A 7,500-nucleotide genomic window follows, 5' to 3' on the forward strand; every position below is an offset into this window, starting at 1 on the left:
AAATTATATATAATAATTACATAATAAATTTAATGTTCAATTACATATAAGTTTTCCACAAGGATAAGGTATGCGTCGTTTATTCTTATGATTCACTATGGACGGTCACTGGCCAGTAATGTATTATAAAATGTGTATAATAATTGGATAATACATATGATATATAACAGCCTTTTTGTGCAGGTGTGAAGAGCTGTTTGTGGATATCAGTACGTACATAGTTTACGTTTAGTTTATAAATAACTTCCTGTATATAGATAAGTAGTCTTTATGAGAAACTTCCCGTTTGCAGATAAGATTCTAAGAGATTTGATTAAAGTAGAAAAACGGAGGTATGAGATCTTTTATTAGCCAGGATACGCTGACTTTAATTAGGTTGTTTAGGTGAAAGGATATTGTTTTATAATGGCAAAAAGTCATGTATCGTTGAGAGCTATCTATGCAAAAACACTGCTAAGAATTCTTCCCACAACGGTTTTACAACTCTTAAGGTATACATATGAATATACATGACGGTGCGTACACTAACACACATTCGGGACGTACACAAACACAATGAGAGGACTCTGGATATCTGGGAGAGTAATAAAACACACACGTGCGAGAACAAAAACGCACGCATACACACACACACACACACACACACACACACACACACACACACACACACACACACACACACACACACACACACACACACACACACACACACACACACACACACACACACACACACACACACAACACCACACAAACATGCACACATGCAGGAAATAAAACAATATATATATGTATATATATATATATATATATATATATATATATATATATGTACATACATACATAATATATACATATATATATACATATATGTATATACATATATATATATATATATATATATATATATACATATATATATATATATATATATATATATATACATATATATTCATCCAATCCCCGTATTGGGGGATTGGATGAAAATGAGACTAGATCTTCAAATTTTACGTGAAGCGTGGTCGGGGACGTGTTCAGTCCTTTTGAATCAGCACATGTAGCATGGTCGCTAGCGTCTTGGCCTCGTGATTATGGACGCACGGGTCGGGGTTCGAATCCTGCGGCAGAGCTTCTAAAAAAATTCATGTATATATATATATATATATATATATATATATATATATATATATATATATATATATATATATATATATATATAATTCTAAGATACTATAGCTAGCATAATATAAAATGTCTTCTTCCCTAACTTCGTATGTATTATCTCATCAAATGTGCTCATATCACAGTGTCATGAGATTTTGTCATGAAAATATGTAATCTGTAAATCCCTTCCATTGCTGCTGACATTTTCTCTTGTATTCTGATAATTACTAAACTACTATATCTTTCTCTGTGGCTTTCCCTCCCTCCATTAAGGATGAGTTAATAACTCATTCCAATGAATGCGATTTATTTTGGCTGGTAATTTTCTTTTTATCACTGTTGCCTCCAGACTTTTCTATTTATTGATAGAAAGTATCATTTAAGGGCTAAGCCTTTGTTGATTGTTCAACGTTTTGCTCGTTGGAACTTATTCAACTTCTTGAAAATCTTCTAAAGATCAAAATATTGTACAGTCAAAGAAGACTTTGTCCTGTAGTGATGTTTACTCTTCCTTAAACTTTGAGTAGTTGGAATCTTTTTATATTCCATTCATCTCTATGGCACTCTACTTGATAGTAATTTGGTTAAGGTTATCTGTGGGTCCTTCTTGCCGTTCTAAGTTTCCATACTTGTCCGTTATATGAGATGAATATTTTTACTGAAAGGAGGACCAAAATTATTAGAGCTTCTGATATTGTATGACTTCCTAAGAAGGAAAAACACAGGAGGAACGAGAAGCAAATAGATGCAAGATTACGACACGCTGGACGGAAGCAGAATGTAAGTAGTGTATAAACAAAAGAAAAAATGAAGATTTATTTTATACTCCATTCCATTCATGAAGACTGCGTGGCGATTCGATCCATATGTGAGATGAATACACCATATAGATGTCAATATGACAATTTTTAGTGGTTCATAAGACGTATCTAAATGTTTTAACAAGAGATGCTAGGCATGTACCTGTTTGATATATCTGAATTACGATATATACCCCGTCTGGGGTATTGGCTGCTTGTTTTTGTGGCAAAGTAGCATGCAGTCGATACTTTAGGGTCTATATGGGGCGCCCCTACGGACCAGAGCCACACATCATTTTGTCTATGATAGAAGAAATTCTGTTCATAGAGAAATGATGACACTTTTATACTACGACTGTCCCTCCGTTATGCTGTCCCCCAACCCCTTGTTGCTTTCCTCAACCAAAACTCTTAGTATTCTCTTTCAGATTGTGTGAATTCACTATTGTGGGGGAAAAGAATACATACACCAATTTATCAAACTTGGATCGTAAGAGGCGATAAGAAAGGGACGGGGAGGGACTAGGCATCCTTCTCCCTGTAGCCCCAAGGGGCAATTTCCTAAAACGAAAAGAAAAGGCATAAGGGGTGCTGGCGGGCCTCGGGCCAGCACCCTAAGGTTTGGGTCTTTTAATGTGCGTGGATGTGGTACAGATGAGAGTAAAAGGGAAGAGATAGGTAGTATGTTTGTGAGAGAAAAGTTGGATGTGTTAGCTTTGAGTGAAACTTAGTTGAAAGGGAAGGGTGAGTGTATGTTTGGGAGTGTAAGTGGGAGGTTATCAGGAGTGAAGAGAGGGCGAGGTAGGGAAGGGGTGGCTATTCTAGTAAGTGAGGAGATAGGTAAGGGGGTTAGTGGAGTGGAAGGAGGTTTCCTCAAGGATAATGTGGATGAAGGTGAAACTGGGAAAGGAGATGTGGGTCTTTGTAAGTGCATATGGGCGGGGCAGTGAGAAGAGCATGGAAGAAAGGGAGGCCTTTTGGATAGATTTAAATGAGTGCATAGAGGGTTTAGGAAGAAATGTCAATGTAAAAGTACTGGGAGACCTTAATGCTAGAGTGGGAAATGGTCCAATCGATGGAGTGGTTGGGAAGTGTGGAGGTCCAGGAAAGAATCGTAGTGGAGAGTTGATGGTGGAAATGTGTCTAGAAAGAGAGTTGATGATAGCAAATACAGTGTTTCGGAAGAAAGTCAAGCATAAGAACACATGGGAGAGGGTGGTGGAGGGAAGGGTGGTAGTTAGAGCGCAAATGGATTATGTAGTGGAAAATAGGATTATTAAAGAAATAGATAAGGATGTACATGTGCTAAGGGGAGAGGGTGGGGGAATATCAGATCATTTTTTGGTGGAAGGTAAGTTGAGAGTGGAGGATAGATGGAGAAGGAGGAAAGGGACAAAAGGTAGGGAGTTTCTTAGAGTGAACTCCTTGAATGAAAAGGAAAAGGAGAAGGAGTAACGAAAAGAAGCTGAAGGAGGAGTGGGAGGGAGTAAAGGAAAGAGCAGACATGGGTGTGGAGGAGGAATGGGGATGGTTCAAGGAGGGAGTCTTAAAGTGTGCAAGGATGGTGTGTGGAACAAGAAGGACAGGGGGAAACAGAAGAAAGGGTAGTGAATGGTGGGATGAGGAAACAAAGAAGGTTGTAGAAGAGAAGAAGCGAGCATTCACAGATTGGTTACAAAAGAGGACAGGGGAGTCATATGAGACGTACAAAGAAAAGAAAAGAGAAGTAAAGCAAAAGGTAAAGGAGGCAAAGAGGAGAGCAGATGTGAAATGGGGTAGGAGTATGACAGAAAATTTTGAAAGTAATAAAAAGATGTTTTGGAAAGAAATTAAGAGAGTAAGAGGAGGCGAATCAAGTAGGGAAGAAAAGGTAAAAGGTACAGATGGAGAGTTGATAATGGAAGAGATGGCAGTGAGGGGAAGATGGGCAGAATATTTTAGGGAGTTGCTGAATGTGAAGGAGGATAGGGAAGGAAAGATAGCTGCAGTGGGAAATGCGAAGAAAATGATAGTGATGAGTGAGGAGAATGGAGGAGAAATAAGGAAGGATGAGGTGAAGGCAGTTGTAAAGATGATGAAAGCAGGTAAGGCACCTGGTCTGGATGGATGTCATGCAGAATGTCTGAAAAAGGGAGGTTCAGTGATGGTGGACTGGTTGGTGAGATTATTTAATGTTTGCTGGAGAGAGGGTAGAGTACCGGAGGACAGGATAATTGCCTGTATAGTTCCTCTTTACAAGGGAAAAGGGGACAAGTGTGAATGTAGTGTGAGTGTAGTAGGGAAGGCTTATGGGAGAATCTTAATTGAGAGGATTAGGAGAGGAACAGAAGGAGTAATTGGTGAGGAACAGTGTGGATTTAGGACGGGTAGAGGTTGTGTAGATCAGATCTTTGTGGTAAGACAGATATGTGAGAAAGCTATAGGAAAGGGGAAGGATGTTTTTTGGGCTTTTATGGATCTGGAAAAGGCTTATGATAGGGTAGACAGAAAGGCACTGTGGGAGGTTATGCAGATTTATGGGATAGGAGGAAAGCTCTTGGGAGCTGTCAAGAGTTTTTATGTGAGTAGTAGAGCATGTGTTAGGATTGGAAATGGAGAGAGTGAGTGGTTTGAGGTAAAGGTGGGACTTCGTCAAGGATGCGTTATGTCGCCCTGGCTGTTCAACTTATACATGGATGGGGTGGTGCGAGAGATGAATGCTAGGGTAGTGAGTCAGGGATTGGAGATGGTTAAAGAAAATGGAGAAAAGTGGGAGGTGAGCCAGCTGTTGTTTGCGGACGACACTGCGCTTGTGGCAGGGTCAGAGGAGGGATTGAGGAAGCTGGTGGCAGAGTTTGGGAGAGTAATGTGATAGAAGAAAGCTAAAGATAAATGTGGGTAAAAGTAAGGTGATGAGATGTACAAGGGGTGAAAGTGGCAGTAGACTGGAAGTGAACATTAAGGGAGAGCGACAGGAGGAAGTTGATAGTTTAAGATAATTGGGTGCAATTGTAGCATGAAAAGGTGGAGTGAAGGTTGGAGGTAGAATGTAGATTGAGAGAAGCGAGTAAATGCCCTGGTGGTTTAAAGAGTGTAATGAGAAATAGACATTTGGGAATGGATGCGAAGAGGAGACTGTATGAAGGAGTGATTGTGCCAACAGCACTGTATGGGGCAGAAACGTGGAACATAAGAGAAGAAGAGAGAAGGAGTTTGAATGTGTTTGAGATGAGGTGTCTGAGAAGTATGGTGGGGGTTACTAGGCTAGATAGAGTGAGAAATGAGGAGGTGAGGAGGAGAACAGGGGTGAAAAAGGATATGGGAGATAGGGTTGATGAAAGAATATTAGGATGGTTTGGACACATGGAAAGAATGAGTGAAGAAATACTATTAAAAGAGGTATGGATGGCAGATGTGGAGGGAGTGAACATGAGGGGACGTCCTTGGATGTGGTGGTTGGATGGGGTGAAGGGGGCTTTGGGGAAGAGGGGAATGTCTGTTGAGGAAGGAAGGGAGAGGACGGAAGACAGAGGTGAGTGGAGAATGGTTGTATATGGATGATGTTGTGACTGCATGAGGAGGAATGGGCGGGGGTGGGGGGGGGTAGTATGTGTGAGTAAATTTTGACCCAGCCCGAAGGGATTTCACCCCTAAAACACCTTAAATGAAAAGGGGTACGGATAGGGGGGGTCGCCGATTAAATTAATCGACCTAGCTGTGGATGAACTGTTTCTTGTGACACTGATTCTGACCCAGGGCGCTGGGCAGGGTGCATGGATGACCCGTCAACCAGGAGGTGCTCAGAGGAGAGGAAGCTCGGGCGGGGTGAGGAGTGTCTGTAGGGATGAAATGGGTGGTAATGTTTTTATGCCTTTCCCTTTTTGGCTACCTCCCTTGGAAGGGGGATACAGCCTTGTTTTATGTATGTATGTATGTACGATATATACAAATCAATAAAGAATAAACTCCAAAAAACCCAGGAGTCAATATGACAATTTTTAGTGGTTCATAAGACGTATCTACAAATGTTTTAACAAAAGAAGCTAGGCATGTACCTGTTTGATTTATCTTAATTACGATATATACAAATCAATAAAGAATAAAATTCAAAAAACCCAGATTATACGGTATATTATTCCACATAAGAATAGAAGAGCTGATGAATATCGGTGATGATATACAGATAAATTTCGTCGACCTCATTTTTTTTTTCATTTACTAATATCTAGTAACCACTTTCAAGAATTTCATATTCTACCCATGCAATTCCATTTTACTAAGAGACGGCTTGTTGTTTCCATAATTCATAATGACATTCAAATTGGCTTATATACATAAATGCATACACATTCATAAAAGAATTAGATACATACTTATATATTTCAAAATTGATATTTATATATAAGAGATAAGAATGAATGGAGAATGGCTGTGTATAGATAATACTATGATGAATGATGAAAAGGAGGGAGGGGTGGAAAATGGGGGTGTTTAGGGAGTGTTTATGTGTGAATGATACTTTGACGCAGCCAGAAGGGATTTCTCCCCGTCTCCTATTTTCATGCATACGGGGAATGAGAGGGAGGGGGGTCGCCGATTAAGTGAAGTGTCTTGCTTTGGATAAACTGTGTCCTGCTACATTGCTTCTAACTCAGGGTAGTAATGACACATTAATTATCCATGAGGTGCTAAGATGAGAGGGAGGAAAGGGTTGATGGGAAAGGAATGGGTGGGAACGAAATGGGTGGGCGTATGTTTAATACCTTTTAGCTTGGCTACCTTCCTAGTGAGGGAGAAAAACCCTTATATATAACAATATATAATTTATTGTACTGTGACTATCCTCCGTTATGGTGTACCTCAACTCTTAATATTGTCTTGTACAATTTCTCTGAATATATATTTCCCATTTCGCTTACACCTGTGGTAGGGTAGGAAAGAATATTGCCACCGGGTTTTAGCACTGTGGTCGCAAAAGGTGACAAAAACAGGAAGGCTATGCAAGATCGCCAATATCTACAATTAATATACTTCAGAGGTAATATACATATCTATTCAGTATTATAACCACACTCACGTCTTCTCCCAGTCCCCATTTCTTTCATTGTATATTAGCATTCTAATTGTATTCTGTTTTTCCTCTTTGTCTTTCGTCTTCCGTGTGGGATGTTTATAGTCGCTTTCATTTCGTTATTAATTGGAGAATCGTGTTCCATGAGTCAACGGTAATGGTCTTTGTCTTAGATAAGGCCACTAGCCCATGTATAAGAGTGCCTCACTGTATACCTTGAACAATGACAGACGCTAGATTATTCTTTTCGCCTGATTCCTGTAACCCGTTATTAAAAGGTACCACAATCAGAAGAGAACCCGTTCAGAAGGAGGGGTATCTGTTTCTTCTTCTTCTTCTTCTTCTTCTTCTTCTTCTTCTTCTTCTTCTTCTTCTTCTTCTTCTTCTTCTTCTTCTTCTTCTTCTTCTTCTTCTTCTTCTTCTTCTTCTTCTTCTTCTTCTTCGCGATCTTCTTCTTCTTCTTCTTCGCGTTCTTCTTCTTCGCGT

Source organism: Oratosquilla oratoria, chromosome 36 (assembly GCF_046742065.1).
Source record: "Oratosquilla oratoria isolate Oo_2021 chromosome 36, ASM4674206v1, whole genome shotgun sequence".
Lineage (NCBI taxonomy): Eukaryota > Metazoa > Arthropoda > Malacostraca > Stomatopoda > Squillidae > Oratosquilla > Oratosquilla oratoria.